Raw genomic sequence first — 25,921 nt, 5'->3', positions numbered from 1 at the left:
GAAAAGTAAAAAAATCTCTGTTGTAAGACGACAATGAAATCCATGTACAAAAAAGGAGAAGGGAAACAGTAGAAATAGTAGTATAATCATTAAAGAATTGCCATTAAAGAGAAGCATGTGAGAAAAGGTATTTATTACATTTGACCCTGTTCTTACTTTTCCCTGTGGAGAAATATATTTCTTGTTAATAAAGCACAGTTAACTAAAGGAACTCATTGCCACAAAGTTTTGCTAGTTCAGGAATTTTGTGTATTTTAGATGTATTTTTAAATGGAGAAAGAAGGATTTTTTTGTGAGATCAATACAGACTCTCAGGATCATCTTCCACTCTAACTTGAAACAGCTGATGCTTACAACTAGTGTGATGGTTTAATGAGGCCCAGTAACCATTACCATCCTTATCACTAATGAGTAATTAAGCTTCTAGAAGGGCCAAGGGTTGAAAGCTGCTTTTGTTCCCTCCTGGTGACCACACCTACACTTTAAAAGATGTAAGCGTCATAGATAGCTGGATAGTTTTAGATCACTCCACATCTTGGTGCATGTGGGATATCATTCAGTAATTTAATACTGCCTGCAAATCATCTCAGCGTGTATGAAGGCATGGTATCATCTCCCCACCTAGACACACCAGAACAGGTAATGCCAAAATGTGACAGTGCTCTTTTAGTAAAACAACAGCTTTTTCCTTGGTAACTGTTAGCATACCTGGCAGAAAAGTGGGGGCGCGATGATTGCTAGGAAGAAGTAGTTGTTGTTGTTGTTTTTCATAGAATGAATATTCTCATCTATGTGAAGTAGCATATAAGGACTGAGAGTGAATTAGGTTGTGTGGCGCATGTAAGTGCGATACTGAAAAACACAGGAAACTGATCAAAGCCAAAATAAGGTTTATGCTAATAATGAAGAAATCCTCTGTTAGCTCTCTTACAGTCATGTTAGGTTGTTAGCTCAGTTTTGTTGAAAGACAATGGTTCTATTTCCAATTTTCTAGCTTACATGGAATTCTAATACTTGATGAAATCAAGTAAAAATGAAATTATAAGTAGTGGAGAGATCGTGGAGAAAACAGTAGGACTAGTAAGTGTCTATGAAAAACTGAGTGTATTTTTGCATGCTGTCTGGATAGCAGTTTTGCATAATTCACAGAAGTTCAGGGAGAAAAAAGGGCTGTTTGGGGGATTTATTAAGTTAACAGGGTAAACAGCTCTGGGATGTGCTTATGCTTCAGAATATAGTTAGAAGACAAAACAAACCTTGAAGTGACCACATGTACTTCACTTTCTGAGCTGAACCACCTGGAGGTAAGTGAATGAACACAATGCTTTTAAGTGCTCATGATGTACTTAAAATTTAAAAAAAAAAAAATCTCATAATTTAGGGAAAATATAAAAAAGGTTAGAACTGCAATCTGAGGATTAAAAAAAACCTCTGATCTTATGACTATTAGAGCTCTATATGAAGCATAAGCCAGGCAGTAATGATGATTAAAAAATATATATGTGTATACTTGGTTTTCTGAGATCTTTCAAATCTAGATAATGTAATCTTGTAATGGCACCTGTGATTTGGGCAGCTATTATGAGAAGCTCTTACACCTACAGATATTAACATGTTTTACTGTGGGAATTTCCTGGTATCAATGGCACTCAGTTAAAACAGTTTTAAGACAACTTGAATGACTCTGCAGAAAAAACGCCTTTTCTTTCTCCCTCAGCATCAAACAGACTAATTATAATTTAACAGCCATTAGCAGAACTGCTTAATAATGTGGGTAAGCCTGGCTTTTCTACTTTCCATTGGCCATATTACTGCTTTATTGTGTTGAATGTAGTCAGTGGATTTGGGAATTAAATTTCTAGTGCTTATCTAGGTTGTTCTTTTTACTAGACAATGAACAATACATACTGTTACTTACATATTCTGAGTTAGCCTCAAAAAAACACCTGCTCCACAATCCAGCTTCACCAGGGGCCTGGAAAGGATGCCTGGATGTGCAAGGATGGAGCCAAGAAAGCCAAGACACAACTTGGCAAGGGACATGAAAAACAATAAGGGTTTCTTTAGATACATTGGGAGGAAGAGACAAAGGAGAGTGTACCCCCTCTAATAAATGAAAAGGAAGGTCTGGCCTCCTCAGACATGGATAAGGCTGAGGTACTTAATGAGTTCTCTGTCTTGGTCTTTGTGGCCAGTCAGGCTTTTCACACCTCATGTCCCTGAACTTCTAAGCAGAAATCAGGGGAGCAAAATCCCTTCTGGTGTAAGAGCAGAGCAAGTCTAAGAGCATCTGATGCGGCTGAATGCATACAAGTCTATGGAGCAGATGACATACATCCCAGGGTTCTGAAGGAACTGGTTGATGTGGCTGCTGAGCTGTTTTCCATCATATTAAACAAAAAAAACGTCTGTCAGGTGAAGTCTCTGGTGACTGGAAAAAGGGAAATATCACTCCCATATTCAAGAAAGGGAGGAGGGAAGAGTTGAGGATCTACAGACTACTGAGCCTCATATTTGTGCCCAGGAAGATCATGGAATGGATCCTCCTGGAAGAGATGTTAAGGCACATGCGGAAGCAGGAGATGACAGCCAACATGGCTGGCTGGAAATTTTCAAGAAATGTGTTGGTGTGGCACTTAGGGATATGGCTTAGTAGGTGTAGTGAGGATGGGCTGACTTGATTATCTTGTAGGTCTTTTCTAACCTTAATTATCCTATGATTCTATAGTTCTGTGATTCCTTTTTCATCCTAGCAGTCTGTTTCTGCACATCTGCCAGTTCTACCACTTATGACCACTAAATGCTTTATCTGGTAGCACAAACATTTCATTGACTTTTAAAGAAAACGGAAACATCTTACAGGCATATTAGTACTACTTACAACTGTAATTATTACAATTACTTACAGTATTTAACTTTGTTAATACCACCTCTGCCTCCATGGCAGTCATCTTGATATTATACCCACTGTTTCATTTAATCTCTTACTTCTACAGTTTGGGGCAATTAAAAAAATTATCATTAGTGAAACTACTGAAAACAATATCTTTAAGAATTAATTCCATCTAAATCTTTCTGCTTCTATCAGCAAAAGCTTTAGGGTTTTCTGTTTCACTCAAGAGTATAAGGCCTGAGGAATGAATTCCCCCATCACTACAACAACTCCCCCCCAGTATTCACATACAAAAAGCAAAACTTTCTTCCTGCACAGGCATTTCTTGACCATTCAGACAGCTAATCACTAATGCCAGATGCAAATGAGATGCCTAGGTTTGTCAGGTAGATGGAAGACATACAGTAGCAGTCTTTGCTGAGGATTAGAAATGGTATTTCTGGAGAGATAGAGGCAAAAACAGTACATTCAAGGCCTATCTACAATCTAGATGATGTACTAATCCACATATTGTTCTTCAGCTAAGCCTAGAATTTAAAGCCCTATGGAATTAGAAGCCAAGATGGCTCTGTTTAAGTAGCACTGCTGCACTTCTGTGGTGCTTTGCCCATTAGGAGCTGCCCTTGGCTGTAAATGAATTTATCAGCTCTCTTGTAGGAGGATACTGAAGTGTTTTCTGATGACATTAGCGCCATTGTTTTACAGACATCCCAGTGTCTGGATTTTACCACAAAATAATCTTTTGACAGAACATTAATACACAATCAACAGCAGTGTGAGCTCTTCTTCAGCCTAGTATGGCTGTATAACACATCAAAATTACACCATATGTACCTAAAGCTAGGAGAGCAAAAAGGTATCATAAAGTGAGCCTTTCAAACACAAAATCTGCCTGCTCTCGTTTGACCCAGGCAAAAGGGAGAAGTCGAGCCTCAGAATATCTTTAATTGGCAGTTTCTATTCCTGATTGTTTTCTCTTTGAGACCTTAGAGAATCTGTGGGAGCTTCCAGAACTCTCCCCTTTCTTAATGTGCTGGCAAGATCAGACAGATCGCAATGCAATGTCAGAAAGAAGACTGTCTTTTAAAATTTGTTTTCTTTAAAAAAATTCTTTTTAAATCATGCTTTTAAATTCCCGCACTGAAGGAAAAACCCACCGCCAATCAGCCCTTTCCACGCCGCAGCCGGACAGCGGCCCGCAGTGAGCCTGCGCGGGGCTCCCCCTGCTGCGCGTCGCGGGGGATGCCCGGCTGTAGGAGCCGCCCGAGCGACCTGCGTTGCTGTGCTGCGGCACGGGCACCGCCGCCCATCGCTTGTTATGCTAGGGAGTTTATTGTACCGCTATGCTGAGATAGACTAGCAGCGTCAGGCTTAATCTTAGACATGCAAAACAAATGCAGTCTCAGTTTATCTGCACAGAATTAACGTGCTCGGTCTGCCCTTCAGGTTAAGCATTGTGCTGTAATTGGTATTGATTTTAACACTTTTCAGATTGTTCTTCTCCAGTACATTAGTTAATTCAGACTCCCTTCGGGTTTCTCAGGTGCTCTTAAACTTACAGTGTTTTGTGGAGTATGATTTTTGGCACTGTCTCATTTGCTCTCTCTGCACCATCCCACAGTGACCTGCTCTCTGTGATGCTGTGTGAAATTCCTCTGTCCCTCTTGCCTGGGCTATTATGCCACAAGTCATTTCACTTAAGTTCCCCACTTTCTCTATTAAAAAAAAAAACAACACTGACAATATGGGGGGCCTGGCCATAAAGATGGTACTTGTTGACCATCAGTCTTTGTATTCTCTTGATGCTTCCAGGTTTGCCTCCAGTATTTTCAAGTTCAGTATTGCTCAGGATGACTGATTATGCTGCCTCATTTGTCCTCAATTCTTGTTTTTCTTACTTTCTTTTTCTTAATTCTTATTTAAAGTATGTAACTTAAATGCACCTTAGAAGGGAAGGCACTGAATTTCTCACATATATTAGGTCTTTCCTATGCTCTCTTGGAAGCACATCAGTGTGGAGAAGTACCTGTTAATCCCTACATAGAGTCAGTGTGAAGCATGTTGCCCACAGCTGTCTATATAAAGGCTCCCTGTGTCGTGTGCTGTAATGGGAACGAGCTCACCAGTTGAATAGAGCTACTGAACCAGTTACAGATGTAGTCTGACAATCATAGAACAAACATGACTCATTTAAGAACATTCCCTACCTTCCCTTCTAATGAGTGGTTTCACCAGTCAGTAAACTAGAACTGAAGGGAGAACAAAGAGTTCTTCAGGCAGCTCCGCAGTGTTCTCTCACGCCACCTGCCCTGCTGCAGGAGTATGGCTGACATATTAATAGAGCCAACTGCCCTTCCATATTCACCTCCCGTCTGGTGTCCCAGCCCCCACAACGGAACCACCTCTAGCAGCAGATACTAACATGTTAATGCTACCAGTACTAATAGCAATGCTAACAAATGAGCAGATCTACGGCATGGTTTTAAAGCAAACAAAAGCTTTAAAACTAAAAAATACTGGTGTGTTGAGGAGAGATCATCTTTTTCTGTTGTGGGATAATATCAATGGCGTTAAGAAGAGAACAGAGTCTTGTAAATAAGAGGACTTTGGTCTAGCTTGACCAAGGCTTGGTTGTGTCTTCACACCAAAGAGTGATCAACTTCTATACTGAGTTTTCTTATTGAGGGAGTAAGAAATGAACCCCTGCTACATCTTTGCTTTCCCATCTTGTGGTAGAGCAACAATCTTGTCACTAAGCTCTTTTAGAGAAAGTAGATAATAGGAAGTAGAACATGTCTGGGTAAACTTTGAAAACTGGATTACTTGTGATGTACTGTTAGTGTTAAAAATCTCAACTCCACCAATGCCATTAAAAACTACAAATCTTGGTTATATATATACATATATAACTGAGGTTTTGTTTCAGATTTAGCTGCTACAGCATGCAAAGAGCAGGAAAACATTCCCAATGTGCAATAGGATAGTCTTCCTATGAAGTCTCCTGCTGCTGTTTCATGTTTATTGTAGTGAACTGATTTTACATAATTACGTGCAGCAGAAACAGCTGAGTGTTTTCACCTCACCAGTAAAGACTGTGGCTAGGTGGGCGTAGTGCAGTTTTCAAATAGATTGCATTACTGGTCTCCCTATCCAATTTATTTTACTGTTATCCACCAAAACACTCTGTACGTACATTTGCATTCTGTAATTGACATTCACTTTAACTCAATGTGAATCTCAAGGTTTGAGTCACAGTTGTAATCTCATGATGTTCTGTGGAGTGCCATATCTCTGGCCTTGAGCACTGATCTGTGCTAATGATCAAGTTTGAAAAGAGGAAAAGTCTTTTAGATGGTGGCACAATGTCCCTTAATTGCATTTTGGAACTTGAAAAGAGGTATCAGTGGATGGAGTTAGTGTATGAAGAAAAAAGAAGTCGATTCATTGGCTGGTAGGCTACAGTGAAGTATCAAATCTGCCATTTCAAAACCTGACCATTTTTTGCTTTGCTTTCTGAGTGCCTTGAAGAGTAGAATGTGTGTCTAACCAGGACACCTCAAGTTCTGCTGGTACTGAGACGCATCTTCTTAATTCTGCTGTTAGCTGGCTTAAATTGGCCTGGCTGATTTGTAAATTTCGATTTGCAGGTAAGAAAGAACTGATGACATCGTTTTTAAATTAATTCAGTAATATGTAACTTACTGGGTAGGATTCACGGGGAAAGGAAAAAAAATCTGACAAAATTAAGATTTGCCATCCACGCTACAAGAAGAGGGGTGCACATGCCTTGGAATAATTCAGGTTGGATGAGTACAAATGACAACACTTAGCAACTAAATCTGATTAACAGCTGAAGTAGAAGAAAACCTAGCATTTAAATACAAGCTCTTTAGTTCAGTTTAAACATGTTGCTTTTATTGCTCTTCTTTCCCTCATCTAGGTAACTCAGGCTAGTGAGTCCCAGTGGAACATAACAAAGTGAAGATTAAAAAAGAAAAATCTGCAGAGGAAAATTACCATTTTGCAACTAGAGGTATGGGAACATACAAGGAGACACTTCAGTCAGCTCACTAGGCACCACCAGTCTGGACAACACCACCTGCAAAGACTGCAGTATAGGCTGGCCTTCCCACACCTGCTTTGAGCTAACCAGCTGAAGGAATGCTCTCCCAGCAGCTTTAGCACAGTGGGCTAAAGCTCAGACCACAGTCTGAGCTCTGACTGTGCTTTTTGGGTGGGCCTTGTATGCATGCTGGGCTTTGTAGCAACCCAGATAGTTTCCAGTATTTTAAACCTGGACTGAATGTGCTTTCATAGGCTGACACTATAATGCAGACTTAACTCTGAGTAAGTCTGCCCAACTCAGTTTTCACTGCACATTATTCATTTAAAAAACACCAAGAAGCTATTACTACAAAAGAGGCATCCGCCTCCCTAACTAGCACTGCTTTCTGCAGTGTCTAATGAAGCCAGCAAATGCTACCAATGTTATTAGCAACAATAGCCAGCTAGTAATGCACCATGAAAGAGCAGGACTGGGGACACAGAATAATCATTGTAATTTACCCAGGTGGATAAGAAGGCAGCAAGGCAACTGGATATCTATTCTCAGACCCACTAGAAAAAAAATCCGAACGCTTTCCCAGTTTTCTACCAAGACACCAAAGAAATGATGAGCCCTTCACCATTTTTATAATTGCCTACAGGAGGAATGTGTCATCGCTCTGCTTTTTTAGAAAGGTAAAATTACATTCACTCTTTTTGTGTTGTTGTTCTACCTTCCTCCTTTTTCTCAAATATATTTCCTCACTTTCCTGCAGCACAGTATTTCATTATGAAAACAGCTTTTCCTCCACTGTACAACATTAGCTAATATTACTTAGGATTACTAATTCCTGCTTTCCTTTTATACCCTTTGACCTTTATCCTTTAAGAAATGAAAGAGTTTGGGTTTGGTGGTTTGTCTTTTTTTCCTTTTGGTTGAATTAGACTGCTTCTTTATGTGCTTTTAATGTGTGGTTACACAACAGAAGCATTGAATTCCAAAGTTCTGCTACAGCTAATAGAGCATCACATGTTAGAAACAGCTTGAATGTTTCATTATGGCAATAAGTTTTATGTGTATATATACGTATATATTTTCTATATAAATAAGGCCCACATGACTACTTTCTTTGCTTCTCCCTGCTTGGTTGTCTCTCCCCATTCATCTAATAATTGTGAATGTATTGGCCACTGTCTACAAACGTGACAAAGATATTACAACTATATAATTTTCTGAGAAAATACATAGTTGGGAAATCAGGTAGATGAGGAAAATCTCCCTAGGACTGCACTGAGGAAAGGCTAGTAGTAAAGCTCATACCAGTTAAGCATCAAATGATCCACAACAATGAGAAAAATTCTGCACTTTTAATGTTTCAGTTACTGTCTTCTTTTGAGCACATTCTCAAAACTATTTAAATCAAAAGAAGTTACTAGAATAACAGAATTTGTGCCAGTCCCTCAGTCCTTGGTGGTATCAGTGAAAGAATGCAAAGTGAGCTGTCATTTCCCTTTTAATTTGTGGCTTGTCAGAACTTTCTAATTTAGATTCTCTTTCTGAAGTACACACAGCCAGTTAGTATGCACACTCTCCTGAAAACAAAACCAAGCTTCCATTGACTTCAGTAGCAGCAGTATTGAGTTCAGTGTCTCGTGTGAACTAACACTGGAAAACTAATTGAGGTTGAATGGTAATGAGAAACTCAATCTAAAAATGAAGTGTTTTTAATTAAGAGACACTTCAGAAATATGAGGAAATAAGCTCCTTATAATTTAAAATCTTTTAAATTCCTTCGTCACAGACTATAAATCACTGAGCTGTGATTAGTAGCCATAATAGAAGGAATGAATACCTGATTGTCTGGGTTGAGTTATGACCATGATGAAGAGAGCTGTGTATGTTTTGGAAGAGATTCTAACAGTCTGCTATTTAGCATCCAATTTCTTACAAAGGTTTCTGTTATAATCAGTTAATGTTATAATCTGTTTCTTAAAAATGGGAACAAATTATGGAAGAATTGTACCTGCAGGTTCCTGGCAGTAAGGGCAGCAGCACGACACCATGGCACAACTATTGGAAGCTTATCTGCGAACAAGAAAGAGCCCAGTTCCAGTCCTGTGCCAAGTCACAGTCCAATGTTTTACGTAATGACAATTTAATAAGAACTGCATAAATGCTCACCAGAGGGGAAGGCAGTACCTAGATCTTGTCTCTTTAGCCTTATTCTATTATTAAAAGAGGGTGTATCTCTTGCTCCATTTTGCTAAGAATGATAATATTTCACTCTACTGGAGTTCAAGAAGAGATTATAAGTGTGATGGAAGTCAGTAACTCTGTGTACTTTTAAACCAATAGAAGGAGAGCGTGAGGAATCAGTCATTGTGGGGAGCCCGGGACAGGGTTACACTCTGTTCTGCAGGCACAGCACCAAGTCACAGCCCTGCTGTTCAGGTGCCCCGCTGATGAAAGCAGGGTGATAGACCAGCTCAGAGTCCACATGAAAGCTGTCTTTAGCATCTAAATGGATAATTTTGATGGAGGAACTTCTTTTCAGTGCAGAAAAGGGCATAAAAATCCAACATAATGAAGATGCATTTTCTGTTTGTAATCCCTTACCAGTGTTCTTATGTTAGTTTAATGACATGCAAATTTCATTTTAAATGCCTGACTCCATAATTCCACGCACTGTTGGCTAATATAAATAGGTTCTGGAATCTCTGCTCTGACCCAAAATCTGGTCTTCCATCCTGTTTTCTTTTGGCTTAAATGGTCCTGCAGCTGTGATGTGAACCAACCAAAAAACGCTGTCCTTGGATTTTTCAGTCAAATCAATTTCCTAATCCAGTTGACAGAACAGATGCTTAATCTCTACTTTTTAACTTAGTAGAGGTGGTGTTAGCATTCCTTTTGGTGCTTCTGTAAAGCCTTAGATCACCTTAGGTAGACTGTGAAACCATACACTAAAGCTCCAAATTACACAGGAAGCCCTATGGATTGGAGCTCAGGCTTTCTTCAGACTTCTGTGAGGATGACTGCTGAAAATGAGTTGCTGGCAGACACTACAGCATGACCCTAGACCTGGGAGTTCTCAAAGCCGTATTTGCTTCTGAATTCATGCAACAGACTTGGGGATCAGCGCACAGAGTTACAGTGATGAGACACACCCTATACGCTTGTATTCTTTCAGTCATTCTAAATCAGAACAATTCAGTGTTCCTTTATGTGTCACTGTTCAAGATAGTTGAAATTTAAAGTCACACTGCGGTTGTCAACAGAAACTGAATAAAAATAACAAGAAAACATTAAGAATGTGGGCAGAATGAAAAACAATGTTCCCCAGAATTCTTCAGGTTTTCTGGCCAGGGATAGCCATTCATCTTTGCAAAGTTTCCAAGATTGTATGGATATTGCTAGCTTTCTGTTTGTTGTACTTTGTTCCTACATGTGAGAATGCTTCAAGAAAAGCCTACCCATGTAGTCACCAGTAACGAGGAAAGTGGTTTTATTCCTTCCCTCATCTTTCATCTGTACAGACGGTGACACTTCTTGCTCATTAGCAAAACACCTTTCCAGATGTAGAATCGATGAAACTCAGTGCCACTGTAAATGATGAGTAATTAGACTTAAGAATGAAGAATTAGATGTGGGCTCCAGCTGCAAAATAGTGATTTTTTTTCCCCCTTGAACAATATACAATATCCATCAGTGCTGTGCTGTAACCTCAAACAGGCAGCATTTTTTTCTCTTTGTTTAAGGATTTGGTTTTTGTTTTGGTTTTCAAAATGTTTTTTATTTGTTTTTCTCAAAAATGTTGTTGCTGTCAATATGTTGCTGTTCATCAGACCTGATTGAAATACTGTTAAGCAAATTCTGACTTCTAGTTCGTAAATATGTTGGGGAAAGATCCAGTTTTTGGGGGTAGGGATGTGTGTGGGGGTGGAGTACTGATAATATTAAGCAGTGTCGGAGGTAGTGGGGCAGTTTCACATACAAAAAGTTTTTTCTAAATTACATTTTATTAATGTGAAATCTTTTAAGAAAAGAAGAAAAAAAAGAAAAGTTGAGCTCTCGCAATTAATCTTTTGGGAATTCAGAAAGACACTATGCTGGAACAACAACAAAAATGCTAATCAAGGAAGAGATGCAGTAGCAAACTAAGTTTCAGTAGTACAGTTTGGGTAATGCTAGTTCTGCAATTGAAAGAAAACTGCAGAGCCCAAACCTGGCTGCTTGTGGCTGGATCCTACTAGGAAGGCCTGCTACCCTCCCTCTTGTTTCACACAGGTAGGTAATTGCCTTGCAAAACTAGATGGAGGAGCCAGGTAGAATTTAAAGCAGGACAGCGCCCCACGTGATGCTAGTGAGAGATGTGCTGTGTTGTATGTTGAAACTGACTTACATAAAGGAACTTCTATATGAATGATTTGTTCTCACTGCACTCCAAGTGTTACAACTAAATACAAAAGAAAAAACAGCCTGAACAAAAGCCCACAACTATTTTAAGGTTTTCTGTAATATATATTCTTTGTCTCCTAATTTATTTATTTTTTTTGTGTACACACAAGGAAATGTATTTTACTTATTCTGCTACTAGTGCCCTTGTGCTATAGCTGCTTAGTAAGAAGAGGAAGCTTAAAATTAAAACAAACTATTTCACTTAGAATTTTGTCCTGTTGGCACTTACAACCATCTCCTTTTGTTTTCTTAACAGGTGAGCCATTGGATCTCTAGTAATATTCATTGCTCCAGAAGAGATGTGCCTGACTTATTTTGTACTGGTGGTGCCTGCAATAACTCCAAGGATTCCAACTTTCAGAAAATAGGTACAGCAGAAAACTTTGGACTGAATTTGTTCCAGTTGCACAATCATTTTTTGAGTAACTGCTTTTCCGTTTTGTGCACGGCATTGCTTTTTAAATATATTTTATTGTACAAATACCAAAAAGTGGCACGAATAGAACTTTAAATTGATTTTCTGTGAGTGTATGCCTTGACTGAAACAATTGTTTTGTATCCTTTTAAAATAAGCAGAACTCAAATAATGCATCCGGTTGATACTGGGGCATAAAAGGCACTGGCTTTTTCTGGCGATGGTAATCACTGTTCTCCTTCTAGAACTGGTGTGTTGCACTACAGTGACGGATGTGCCTCTGTACTGTTTGTTCTGGGAACCCATTCAGCTGTAGCACAGTGCCACAGTTTGCCTCCAGCTCCTTGTGTGTGCACTCTGAGAAAGGTGAGACAGGCAGGGCCTCAGGGTTTTTGCTTGATTGAAGTGCCTGACTTAGAACATGTGGTTAGAGGTGTAGCCCTCAGCACACAGACAAGATGAGTAGTTTGGGCATATGACATTAAAAAAAACCCACATCATCTCATGGAACCCAAGAATGTCATTGTACATCCATCCATCCTTAACAAAGATAATTTAAACAATGATGGAGTGCTGGATGTGAAATACTAACACCATTAAGTTGACCAAACTATATAGTGTATCTAATTAGGATTAGTCTTTAAATTAGAAACTTCAGAGGAGTGCAAACTAAAATAGGGATCTCGATAAGCTGACTTGTACTTCACAACAAATCCAGTTGTGGGATCTGATCCTAATGCTTCCGCTCCCTGCCCCCTCTCCTCTCCAGGAGTTAAATATTGCAGGGTACTTTACTCACAAGCTGTTTTTGCTATAGCTGCTGCTTAAATATCTATGGACCTAATGGACTTATCCTTAACACCAAGCACAGCGAGGGAGGGAAGCAGCATTAACCTCATTTTGTAGATAAACGGTGGAAGCCCTGATGGCTCTCTGCTGCCTTACTTCCTATGGAGCAACCTCACGCATGCAGCGCATACAGAATCGCTTACACTTGATTGCTGTATTCACACGAAGGCTGGCAGAGCTTTGACATCTTCTCTGTGCCTTCTTTTCATCACCACGTGTGACGAGGAAGAGAAAGAAGGCTCAGAATGTGAATAAACTCGTTACTGTCTCAGATACCGGCAGGTGCAGGGAGCTGAAGTGCAGGACAGGCAGCAGCGGGCAATGCTGCTGCGCCAGGCACATCTCAGGTCCTCCCGCACCACAGTGCAGCCTAGTGTAGGGCCTGGGCAAAACTCAGCGTCACCGGCTCGAGGAATATGTGAATTTTTCACTGTGAGATGGGAAACGTCAGTACTGAGTGTCGGGCGATTTAATGGGGAATAAACATGAAAAGTTCATTCTTACACTTGGAATGGAAATAATTGCACTGTAATTGGTGTATCGGGAACTGGTTTGCCACGAGAACAGGACGTACCTTGAGCGCCTCAGAGCCTCTTTGTGTTAAACCTTTCTGTGGCGATTCCAGCGGTCACTGACTGCAGGAGGAAGGCGGCTCCGCTCCCAGCCGCGCCGAGCTCTGTGACCCGGCACGTCCCGCAGCTGCGCGAGGACAGTTTCGAAAGCCCGGGGCGTGTACAGGATCGGGGAGCGGGACACGGCACTCCTCGCTTATGTAAGGAGGGAGCTCCGGCCGGCCCGGCGCCTCCCGCCGCTGCCTCCGCACCGCAGCCCGCTTCCTCCGATACGCGGGGCCGGCCCGGCCGCTCGCTCATCGAGGCCTCCCGCGGCTGGCGGGGCTGGGCGGAGCGCCTCGTTCCGGAGCCCCGCACCCCGCCGCTGTTTGCAGTCTGTGTACGGGCGCTCCCTGGCAACGCGTCCCGCCCCTTCGCGCCGCCCCGTCCCGCGCTCCTCTCCTCAGCGGGGCCGAGCGCGCGCCGCGACCGTTAACGGCCGTTGGCAGCTCGTCGCGCGCCCCTCCTCAGCCCGCGAGCGCGCAGCGCGGCCAACGACGGTTCCCCGCGCGGCCAGGCGGAGGACGCGCGCTGACGTCGCAGCCGGCTCTGAGGGGCGGAGCCGCCCCCCCCCCTTCCCCCGAGGCGTGATGTAACCTCTGCCCTCCTCGGCCGCGGTCTGACGGAGGCGCGGAGCCGCGCGGCGGGGGGGTTGCCGGGCGGCGGCGAGCGCTCCGCGGGCCGTGCGGGAAGAAGGAAAAGGAGGTAGGGGGTGGTGGCGGTAGGAAGGGGGAGGTGGCGATGGGAAGGGGGAGGGAAGGCCGGCGGGGCAGACTCGGCGGCGGTGGCGGCCGGCTGTGGAAACATGGTGTCACACGTGAGGCTTATGTAAAGTGAGCGGCGTGCGGCGCGGCCAATGGGAGAGCGGCGCGCCCCGCCCCCGCCCCGCTCCTTCGGTAGCGTCATATGGCCGCAGCCAATGGCAGCGCGGGAGGGGCGGGCTCCGGCCGCTCGGTCACGTTTCTGCCTGTATGAAGTCGGTGCCGGGCTGCGCCGCGCCGGGCGGACGTGAGGCGTGCGGTGAGTAGGGGGCTCGTGGCGCTATTCCTGTGCCCTAGCGGGGCCTGGAGACTGGGGAGAGGCGATCGGTGGCCGTGCGGGGGCCGGTGGGCTGCCCCACTCCCCTCGGTCCGCCGGGCCGAGGTTACGTAACCCCTCGGCCGAGGCTCTCCCGTCGCGGGACGGAGCTATCTGCGGGACCGTGGGGGGGGCTGGTGGGGGCTGCCCCGCGGCCGGCGTTGGGTGACGGCTCTGTATCCGATCCTTGGATCTGGAAGGAGTGAGCGAGGGAGGGGGCGGCGGCCCGCTGTGCGGAGCGGGAGCGGGCGCGGGCGCGGGGGGGCGGCTCCCGGCCCGGCAGCCGAGGGGCGCGAAGGCCCGTTCTGTGTGGACGATCCCGCTGCGTTACCCCGGGCTCCGTTCCGGTGTCTGCGTAGCGCGACGCCGCGGTGAGCGGTCGGTGCTGCGGTACCGGGTGGGCGGGCACGGGAGCGGGACTCGGCGCCCCCCCCTTCTCCCCCAGCTGAGCTCCCGGTTTTACCCCGGTGCTGCGCGGAGCCACAGGTGGAGCGGGCAACAGGTCCGGCAGCGGGGGCGCGCTGTGCCCTGAGACGGCGGCGGAGCGCCTGTTGACATGGGGTGCGTGCTATTACATGTGTGGTTACAAAACCGTTTATGTAAGTAGAGTTTCACGCAAATAAAGAGCCGCACGGTAACAGCCGGGCTGACGGTCCGCAGCCGGCTTCTCCCGGTGGGTTGGGTAGGATGTAGTCCGCTCTGTGTGCTGTGAGAGCTTATAGAACCCCACGGGGTGCCCGTAGCAGTTCTGTGGGGCTTGCAAAGTGAACTGCTGACATCGTGTTCTGGGCAGACACGGCAACGTGGCTCGAGCGTACCCTGGGAGGGTGCTGTGATAAGTTAGTTGTTTCTTGGCTGTCGGCCATGAAGTTTCTTTCAATTTCTTCTTCGCACGTAATACTGAAGCCTTGTACTTCTGACATGGAGTAGCCGCCCCTTACATCTGCACAAATGAAGGTGGAAAGGTGGAAATTATGTAACTGTTCCAGCCAGAGGGTTGTGGCCAAGTGTCTTAGTGCAATGAAGAACTGCTTCAAGTTGCCAGCATTGCTGTAACCATGGAGTGCTTACAGGTGGCAGCTAACACAAGCTGTCACTTCTCAGAACTGCAGCGAACTTCTGGAGCTCGCTATTGCTTGTTGTTAAGGTTAAATCCACGTACATTGCTGTTGTGGCAGCAAGTAATATCTACTTATTTATGAATGGTTCGTTTTGGTAATGTATATTTGATAAAACCAAAACATGTCAAGCTGTCATCTAAACGTGTGGTCTTATTCTTTAAATGTCTCAGTGTTCTTTGGACTGTTTGGGGCCATTGAACTTGGTGAAACTCAAACTTTTCCTGCCTTCTGGGTGTCCCAGTGTCTGTTAGTCCATGATCCTAGCCTGGAGCACAGTGCTGCTCATGCACAAGGTACAAAGGATCTCAAATACAGAACTCAAGAGCAGGGCCTATAACTGGAGTGAGAGACAGTAACAGTGAAAGAGCCCCTGTCACTGTGCTGTAATATCAGGCCCCTTCTTACACTAGTGCATGTTGGCATGCTCTTCTGATTTCTTATTTTTTACTTTATTTCTGCAAAGTGATGAAGTTTCATTGGAGAAATGGGAAGTGTCTTCCCTTGATCCAAGTCTTGCCATCAGTGCTGTGAGTTGGACATGGTCCTGAGTTGTGGAGGCCTTGTTCCTGGTCTGAGGGGGTGCTCTCAGAGAAGACCTTTGGCCTGGAGTGGGAGGAAAAAGTCATATCCTTCAGTTCTGGTGTAGCTTGGGCTGTCTGGGGTGATTAAGGTAGAAGGGAGAGTGGTTTGTCAGAGTGGTTGGTAGTCTGCACGAGGTTGGACACTCTGCCCAGTGAGAGAACACAGTCTGTCCTGTAGTTGGCCTTGGGCTAACGTGGAATGTGAAGGTTCAAACAGTAGGATTTTGCCTTTTGTGTACTTTTTTTCAAGTCCAGCAAGTTTTCTAGATCCATTTGTGATCCAAAGACTGTGGTTTCGCCGACTTCTTTATTTGTCAGTTGCTAAGGTTTGTTGTAGGCTTCCTATATTTATTTTAACACACTAATGCAGTCTGAAAATCTAAGTAATCTTCCTTCTTACAGCTTACTCATATTCCTTTTATGTCTCCACAGAGAGTCATAAAGAGACAGCATACTGTGGTAGCTCTCAGTCTAATACCTTTTCCAGACATCTTCAATCATGAAGATTTAAGCTCATAACAGCCTCAGCTTTTCAAATAGACTTATTTGAGCTTATCTCTGAACAATATAGTTTTATGCTAATAAATTTCCCTTGTGAAAAATCACTTTTTGGTTAACTGAGATTTCTGGTGGAGCTGAGCTGCAGTATGAGAAGGAAGCAAGATGTTTGGAAGTGGATTCTAGACTTTTCTTCTACCTCAGACTTTATTCTGACCGGGAAGTGTTTGCTTTAGATACAGACTGATAAACCAATTTTCTTCTTTCTTCCTGGGTTCTTGCCACACCCCTATTTCTCTAACACTTATATAATATTAAAATGTGCTTTGCTGTAGAAAAGTATGGGTTTGGTGCATGGGCAAGTTAGTGTGGGATGAGGCATGTTTGGTGTTTAAAGGCAAGCAGATTATCACTAATCAAAAGAACAGTAAATTCTGACTAGTTTAGTTTGACTGTAGTATTTTATGTAGGCCTGCTATCATTGGCCTATGTTAAAAGGGAACGTCATGTTCTTACCAAGGAATTGCGTAATACTTGGCGTGGATGTGCTGTAGCCACTGTGTTATATACATGACGTTACCACATCGTAATTACTGGGTTATCCGGTGTTTCTGAAAAGGAATTTCTCTGTCCAGTTTTGGTTGCGTGGCCTATGATTCCTCTGAGGATGTGTATTACAGACCTTCTTAGCTGTGTTATCTTGCTGCATTCATACTGTGCGCACTGTTTTATCCTATCCCTTTTGAGCAAGTTTTAAACTGCTGAAATATTTATTATGTTAACTTGTCAAGCACTGTATCATAAAAAATATCACATTCATTATATTAGTCTAAACTGCTTTGACTCGTATTTTTGGTGCAGGTAAGTTTGGATGCAGGAAACAGGAGATTTTAAAGTAATGCCACGTATGGCAAGCTGCATGTGGCTCTGGGCAGCCTGGTCTGATGGATGGCAACCCTGCACATAGCAGGGGGATTGAAACTAAATGATCATTGTGGTCCTTTTCAACCTGGGCCATTCTATGGTTTGTGTTGCCTCGGTTATAGGATCGCCCCCCAACACCGCTATGATGGGGACCAGGATATTCTTCCCACCTGTGCTGTTGGAAGGGAGGCAAACCTTCTGTTTACTACTTGTTGCCTATTGAGGAATGACTGACTCCTCCTTCTGACATGCAGAGACTTTTTTTTTTAAAGCTGCAGGTGAAATACTTCCTTCTGTGAAGCTTGTTTAAATGGCATGGGAGAAAGGAAGGTGGCAGTCAGACACTCGTAGGCAAGTGATTTTGGGGTCTGTTGCCAGGAGGTCTTGTGACCCAAGGCTACTTCTATGGAAAACAGAATGGCAGGAGGCCAAAGGAGTATCAGATGGTTTGTATATGTCTACAGTCCCTGGAGCTACTCTGTGGAGCAAGTTTTGTTCATACTGACAGTGAACTGACAACTTGCTGTGGTAGGGAAGCACACAAACACATGGGAATCCACATGCCTGAACATATGTAGTGGCTGCTACTCCAGTAAGTGGCTTAGTAGATCATCAGGTATGCTCGTGCTCTACCTGCCAGCAGTGCAGGCATCTGTGCCTCTGTTTGGTATTTCAAAGGTTATCTTTCAAGTGTAGATAGGATTTCTAACTGCCTGTGTTAGGCTGTACCAATCCAGTCCAGCATTCTCCCACTTGGTCAATGCATTCGTGAGAGACAGCAGTAGTGCATCAAGTTTCTTGTAAGCTGCACAGGCAGTAGTTCTGAAGTGCATGTTCTTCATCCCTGTCCATGTACACACGTGAAGCTATGGGACTAATTTATGTGTGTGTGAAAGCTACCATTAGGTGAAGAAAAGCTTAGTACAGATGTTTTCAGCTGCTGCTGAAATAGTATGTTGCAGTCTTAGAGGAACCCTGATTCCTTTGGCTTGTTTTGGAAGTCTGATTTAAACAATTCACTTTTAGAACACAGTAAGAAATGAGGCTAAATTTACCTCCCTTGAGCTATGTAGTCATGGAGTATGGTCTCCCTTTTCCTTCTTCTTCTCCCAACAGAAAGCAAAGCTTTACTTGTGATGCTGAAGGGATAAAGGCTTGCCATGCTGCATGCAGGTGAATAAACAGAGAAACAGGGAGCAGCACACTTACTTGGCAAGAGTACAAGGTTGCTTTGCAGGTTATATGAGCTGACAGGACTGATGTTCATCCTGAAAAGATACAATAGTAGGGAAAAGTGTGTTTACACGCTGAGATTAATGGGGAGGTCTGATGTTTTGTTTCTAGGTGGTAGTTTTTAATGCTTTTCTTGTAGGCAGAATCACTGCGGATTTTGTTGTATAGGTGTTTCAAACTGTCTTTTAAAATGTTGAACACATGCTATGCTTTATTTTCAAGATCTAGCCCTTGGGTTGTGTGAGTAACATACGTGTTTGCTCTAAATGAAGCTCTGGAAGATGTGATGAGGTGTCTAGGATGTACTTCTACTAGTACTTCTATTTTCTGTTGGTCTCACTTTTTATACCCCTTATTCCTTCCCTCTTTTGTATCTTGGTATGATTTTTGTGCTTGACCTTATTTCATGTACTTTTACATTTCTACTACTTTGTTTAATTATACGGAGGTCTTAGGTACATAAAGCACTTCTTTGCTCTCAATTACATCTCTACTATGGGTTCCTGGGCGACTTGATCTCTTACTTCTCAGTACTAACACATCTAGCTTATAGGACAAGTACATGATGTTTGTTAGGTGGCCATGCTTTGTGGGAGGTATTAACCGTTTGCTGCACAGTTTCCCAGAATGAGACTTTCTGACTGAAGTCTGCAATTAGACATGAACCGTAATGATATCTGAAGAGCAGCATTCATCTGAAACTTAGATAAATTTAGGTAAATTTAGGTAAATGTGATGAAATTCTACCTTTTTTTTTTTTTTTTTTTTTTTTTTTCCCATCTCTTCCCTCAAAGTAGGGGAGAAGAAGGGATTTCAACAGATATGAAAGTTGAAATACAGTGTTGGAAATGCATTTATATCTACTTCCACGCGTAACAGAGGTGAAATATATGTAACTGCATGGCAAAGCTTGATCATCCTTTCACTGACAGCACTTTCTTAAATGTATTGTATCCCTTATTTTGCCCCAAAAGGTCAAGAGATGACTTATGCAAACTTAAAGGAGTTCTGACTGTTGTCTGGTTTAGTAAGTTCTCCAGTTCTCTGAAGAAATGATTTTCTATTTAGAAAACTGAATGTCTTAAATTTACATTTCATACAAAGCTTTTTTGTTAACCTTTGAAAAGCAGGTAAAGCCTGCTGTAACACTGGAAGGAAGTCTAGAAACCACTATGGATCAGGTACAGCAGACCACACTTAGCCTCTTCTCAAGAAGTCTTGGAACAGACTGCAACAATCCTGTACACTGTGGATATATTTTTATGTTCATAGTTTTTTGTTGTTTTTTTTTTTACCCTCATGGAAAATGCCCACCCTGTTGGCAGTTAAACTTAGCTCTATGCCTTGGCTTCTTGTTTAAGTTTTAAGAAGTAGATTTGAGAAAGACAGTTTGCTCAGGGGGGGAAAGTGGTAAGTCCAGATCCGCTGTGGGTATTTGAACACTAACGATGAGGTTCACAGGATAAGAAATGCTTACCTGGAAGAAAAGAAAACAGTTCCTGCCAGGTGACTGCGTGGTTGCCCTGACTGCTTTTGGGGGTTACATTTGTTGACTGGCTTATAGTTTCAAGAAAGCAAATGATGAATCAGGAGCTGTCCCTGTTCAGTAATCACAGCACAGGTGAGATTGTTTGACCTTCCATGAGGTAAAGTGGCTAAGGTCAACAATGCGCTATTACTGGGCTATTCATAGTAAGACTGAGTTGACTTCGTCCAGTTACCTCAGGCTAACTCTTTCCTATTAGTTACTCCGTGGAGAAAATAGGGAGCTCTAAAAATAACAAAACTAATCGTAAAACAGGTAGGAAATGAAAGAGTAGAGTTGGTATGGTTGCTTCAGGAATAGAGTTGATTGTTTATATGAGCTTATGTCCACTTAAGATCTGTTTGTCGAGGGCAGATGGATTTTTGTTCTACAGTCTTTATAACTACTCTTCATCGGTGGAGTTTATGTCTTTGTGGTTGGGCTTGTATTGCATTGTGAACTGGTCTTGATTTGTATTTTGTAAATAATTTTTTTTATTTTTCAAATAAAGCTTGTGTTTTTGATTATTTTTTTCTTGTTTGTTTTCTAGGAATATATTGATCACCCTTTCATATTTGGAAAGACTGAGCGTGTTCATTAAGGTATCTTATAGTCTCACTAAGAAATTGATTGTTGTTGTTGTTGCTGTTTTGCATGCTTCCCTAGGGCTGTAGTGTATCAGAATGCTGCAAATTATGAAGACATTCAGGGTGTTCAATTGTCAAAGATTATAAAAAGTAAATGAAGTATCACTGAGCACACGGAAATGTGTCTCCTCTCTGAATTGTTAGGACACTGAAATTTAGTCTAGTACCCAGTATCAAGTGCTACTTCTGCATTGCTTGCTATGCAACAGTTAGTAACTTCCAGTCCCTTGCAGGTATTATGAGAAGAAGGATGGGGGGGGGGGGGAAAGATGATGAAAAATTTGGGATCCATAAAACCAAGTTGTTGTTCCTGTTCAGGTAGATGGGGTGGTAACTCAGGTGAAGAAAAGGAAAATATTATTCTTTTAAGACTGCATTTAGAAAGAAGGTTATAGCTTCCAGCAATAGTTTTGATGGATTGTGCTGTAGTTTGTAAGAAACTGAGACTATTCTAATCCCTATTCAAATAATTGAATAGGTGAACATGAGAGGAAAAAAACTGTGAGTTCAAAGGAGAGTGAGGGAAGCAGGTTGTCTGTGTTGCAAAGAAAATGTAACAGTGATTGTACTATAGATGTGGTCTGATAATGGAATCCTATTCCAAGGAAAGAGAGGAGGGGACAACAGTTCTTGATAATAATGTAGTATTCCAAGAAAGGTGAAAATAAAACCATGTATTTTGCTGTTAATACTACACTGCTTGATCTTTCTAATTATTAGAAACAGTTGCAAAACTTGACACAAGTTCTTAAAGCTGATAATGTTTGTTTGGTTTCCATACTGCAGGTGTGACTTCATTTCTCTTCAGGAAGTCTGCTTGGTTGGGATCGTGTAATACAGGTGTGTTCCCTAAAACAGGTGGTTTGTTTTTTTTTCTAATTCTGAAGTTGTCTGTGCTTGCAATAGGCTGATCTCAGTATCAAAGGAAATGTTGCTGTAAGCTCCGTATTCTTTGTATACTGTCAGTGCAGACTTTCTGTGGAAAAGAGCTTAGGTAGATGAACTATGTTAGTTCTTTGGGATTTGGGCTTATTCAGTCAATTGCATATTTCCTCTGATTAATCTCCTGGTGTTTTATTATTAGATTTAACTATCTCTCTGAAAATCTTGTTTTGAATGATTTCTATATAGTTTCAGATAAGACTCCTTCTGATAGAGGTCTGTGTTAGCTCTCAGTTAAACTGTAGGAAGTTCACGATGAGAATTTTAAGTAGTTACAAGACTCCTCTGTTTTTTTTCTTAGTATCTTCTGAAGTGCATAAGCAGATTTAACTGACATAAGCAATCAAAATTGCTTGTGCACCTATTGTGAACACCCCCTTCAAACCTATACTTGAAACCCCCTTTGTGAAAATATCATGAAGCTTTTCAAACTCGAGAGTAGCTGTGTCCTTTCATAAATAGGCAAATTCTTGTGAATTTCTGGTAGGTCTTGATTAGTGAAGGTAGAAACTTCAAGGAAATATGCAGTTCAGGGAGGGCAAGTAAGTTGAGGAAACTGGAAGAACTGACTTTTAAACCAGGATTTAACTGGTGTTGGAAGACATTCCACATTTTCAGTATTGATGCTAAAATGACAATATCTCAAAGTAGCTCTAGTTAAAGCTATTTCTCACGCTTGGCCAGAGATACCGAGCTTATTGTTTAAATCCTGTTTTATCAATATATAATAACGATAGAGTCAGCCTTTAAAGAACTAACACACACAGACTTGTACTGTAGTCTGAGACTTGCAAGACACTTATTGGCTTTGTGGCATTATGCAGAATGGAATATTGTGAATAAATTCTTCCTTAAGCCTGGCCAACACAAACGCACTTCTAGCTGTTGGTAGATGTGTAATGTTTTAAATTAAGGCATTATTAATGTGGCTGCATGCCAAAACAGTTAGCTTGGGAATTGAACACCATTCCAAACATTCCTTCTGCATATTCACATGAAATACTTGATGATGTAATTGTTTAAAGAACAAATGTTGCTTTTTGGAACTTCTCATTTTTATTCTTGGTGATACATGGTGGTAGCCTGTACCAACGTACTTAGTTTACTACATCTAATAGAACAGCCTTCGTATTTTCTTCTTCCCACAAAATTCCTAGGATCTTTCTGGGGAAAGTGATTTTATTAAGAAGAATAATAGTGTTGAACTTTGCTAGTACAGACTTGTTTGTGAACATAAAGAAATGCTTGTCTGTTAGGGGGCCATTGAACCCTGGGACAGGTTGCCCAGGGAGGTTGTGTAGTCCATCCTTGGAAATGCTCTAAAGCCATCTGGATATGGTCCTGTGTAACTGGCTTTAGGTGACCCTGCTTAAGCAGGGGATTGGACTAGATTACCAATAGGGACCCCTTCCAACCCCAGCCATTCTGTAATTTGCAGTTTGCATGCTGCCTAAAACAAATGTTTATAGCAAGCCTACAGAGGTTGAGATAAAATTAGGTTTATTAGATCAGACCTTAAAACTGGGTATTTCAAATAAACTTCTTAGCACATGGAGGTTCTGTTAAAAAGATTGGGCATTTTCCTCTGTCTTCTGCAGGAGAATTTAGTCCTTTGTGGTTGCATCAGCCTGTGTAGGCCTTAACATACATAGTGTAAAACTATATTGGTAGTGAATCAGAAGGCAGTGCAGAGCTGAGAGGTTATTCAGTTTGAAAGTTTCTGTTATTTTCTAGCTTTGTGAAGCCTTACACCAGGATAAAAATGTTATAAATGCATATTTATATCTTAATTCCTCTGCTGGATGACAGTTTCATGTTTAACCAATATTTATCTGCGTAGGAATGGCATAACTGAGCATCTCTCTGGTATCTGTTTGAAGAGGACACTGTTGGGGGGCCCAGGTATTTCTTTTATATTTTATAGTTGTAGAGGTGTCCGGACTCTGTAATGGTCAAAGATTTCCAGTAGAAGAGGATGAGACAAGAGCTGAATCCATGTGGGAGACTCTGGACCTAGGTGCTTCATGCTTTTGATGCTAGCTGGGAGGGAACTTGATAAACATTTTCACAAACTTTTCATAGGAAAAAACAGGTAAGGAACATACATAACTGTTACAACTATTATTATTATTATTATTATTTTTCATGTAGGGCTTATGCAGAAAACATGTTCTGTTTTACGCTGATTGCTCTGAGAGTAATGCCTTCTATTTATTTCTATGGAGACTGCAACAGATATGAAGAACACAATAACGCTGTTTGATAGAGTAAATTCTCAGCTACAAAACACTATTTTTCAACACAGACATCACCATTACCTGTGCATTTCTGCCAGCAATGAGCAAAGCTTACATGCTATGCTTGTAATAACTTGTACCAGTGGAGGTGAGCCATTGTTGCTGTCGCCACTGCTGAAATGCACCACCCAAAACCTCACTGTGCTCATATCCACTATTTGGTTTCTAGAGGTGTTCAGCCAAAGTTGATGAATGTTAGTGGGTGTTATCTTTTCTGAATCAAGGAATTCAGTGACAACCCTTTGATTCACTGATTCGCACCTCCACGTCAGACATCATGTTGTCAGGCTGACCCTCTGCTGCCATCTGTGACATGGCAACAAAATGTAAATGAATATTGGTGGGAAGGTTCAGCCTCCACTGCCATACTGCCAACATGTGCCTCTGATACCATGGGACAACATAATAAAATAGGAGGCGTTACTTTTGGTGCAGCCCTTTTATTTTAAAACTAGTTTCAGTCATGTGCATGCTCACTCATATTTTTGATATGAGCTGGGAATTGCATTATTTTAAAGCAAGAAATTTTTAGCCTGGAAGTATACTTACTCTTCAATTGAGGCTTGAATTTTTTTCACAGAGGAAACAGCGCAAATGCAAGTATCTTTGCTTCGGATGCAAGGGCCTGGCCTGATACTTAGGCTCATCCTGCATAGATGTTATAGTAACTGGCACTTGTCTGACTCTGGATAAAGGCTATGTCTTGCCAGATTCCTCTTTTGTATAGTGAGTGACAGCTGTAAGCAGTAGTTGATTAGGGCGGTCATATAAATATAGTTAAACAGCAATAATAAATAAAGAGTTCTGTATTTAGGGTATTCTTGAGCTTGAAGATGAATTTTTATGAACAAATTGTAAGCTGTATGCTCTGAATGCTAAGAAATCCAGTTCTACGAATTACTTGTGATGTTCTATGTGTTAATGGTAACTTTGATTTAAATAGAAAATTCTGGTTTACATCTCATTTCTTTCTATGGAGAAAAAAAAAATAAAATACAGAATCCTGTATTTTGAAGCAGTCTTGCCGGGAATGGTTATTCTATTATTTTCTTCATAGTGAAGTTAGAATAGGAAATTTTTTCCCCATTCCTAGAATGTACCCAATTGTTCTGTTGCTGCAAAATGAGGAGTTTGTGGTCTTATTGCTGGTGAAGTTCTACAGTTAGACAAGATGTAAACAAGCATTAATATACTGAGATACAAGCTTTTTTTTTTTTTTCCCCCTGACTCTTTGCTACTACCAAGCACTCAATTATGGTCTAATTGCACAGGGAAGGTGCATCCATTGTTGGCATTAATTTTCTTCTTTTTTCCCTTAAATTGCGTGATAGGATTAAATCTCTGATAGTTATTTATCATACAGATGAGAAAACATTATCATTTTATAAGGTAATACTACAGAAGATATGCAGAAAACATTGATTATACCTCCAGTAAGCTAAAATCCTCACCATGAGGAATGCTGCTTATTGATGCTAATACAGTTACAATCCTTGAGCACTAATGTCTAAATATATTCATAAACTGTGGTGTGCTTCTTGCTTCATTTTTTTAATATTGATAAGGTCATTTTAATTGCAAATGTAGACTCAAGCAAACTGTCAGTCTTTGGATGCTCTCCTCTTACTCAGTTCTTGAATTAATTCATCTTGTCCTTAAATGTCTGCACTAGCCTTAACTTTTTTGGGGGGAAAACCAATCTGGAATAAATTGTTCTTCAAACATAACCAGGTCTTCGCTGAAATAAGGTTTAATTTGTGTCATGGTTTTCAGAAGAAGCTTTCTTTCTGTTCTGTAGTCCTGATCCT

At 41.8% G+C, this 25,921-nt stretch overlaps 1 protein-coding gene and 1 long non-coding RNA gene across 4 annotated transcripts in view; both read left to right on the top strand.

The window, feature by feature from the left end:
* Positions 1–490: 490 nt before the first annotated feature.
* LOC140256056 (uncharacterized) lies at positions 491–13,193 on the top strand. 2 transcript variants are annotated; one of them, XR_011904633.1, is made up of 4 exons: positions 491–639; positions 6,834–6,926; positions 7,464–7,633; positions 11,650–13,193. It is a non-coding gene; the product is annotated as an uncharacterized lncRNA (long non-coding RNA). The 2 variants fall into 2 exon arrangements; XR_011904634.1 differs by lacking the exon at positions 11,650–13,193 and adding an exon at positions 8,968–9,152.
* A 999-nt stretch (positions 13,194–14,192) lies between these two features.
* The window catches only part of PER2 (period circadian regulator 2), a 39,973-nt gene continuing 28,244 nt past the window's right edge, over positions 14,193–25,921 (top strand). The window contains exons 1-4 of one of the 2 annotated variants that reach the window (XM_072344997.1): positions 14,193–14,288; positions 20,778–20,829; positions 21,661–21,714; positions 23,747–23,908. The gene's annotated coding sequence lies outside the window, so the exon portion shown is untranslated. Of the gene's footprint in view, positions 14,289–20,777; positions 20,830–21,660; positions 21,715–23,746; positions 23,909–25,921 lie in introns of those variants that run through there. The other variant, XM_072344998.1, reaches the window with a different exon arrangement.

This window comes from Excalfactoria chinensis, chromosome 9 (genome assembly GCF_039878825.1).
Source record: "Excalfactoria chinensis isolate bCotChi1 chromosome 9, bCotChi1.hap2, whole genome shotgun sequence".
In the NCBI taxonomy this organism is placed as follows: Eukaryota; Metazoa; Chordata; class Aves; order Galliformes; family Phasianidae; genus Excalfactoria; species Excalfactoria chinensis.
This window is presented reverse-complemented; position numbering and strand designations above follow the sequence as displayed.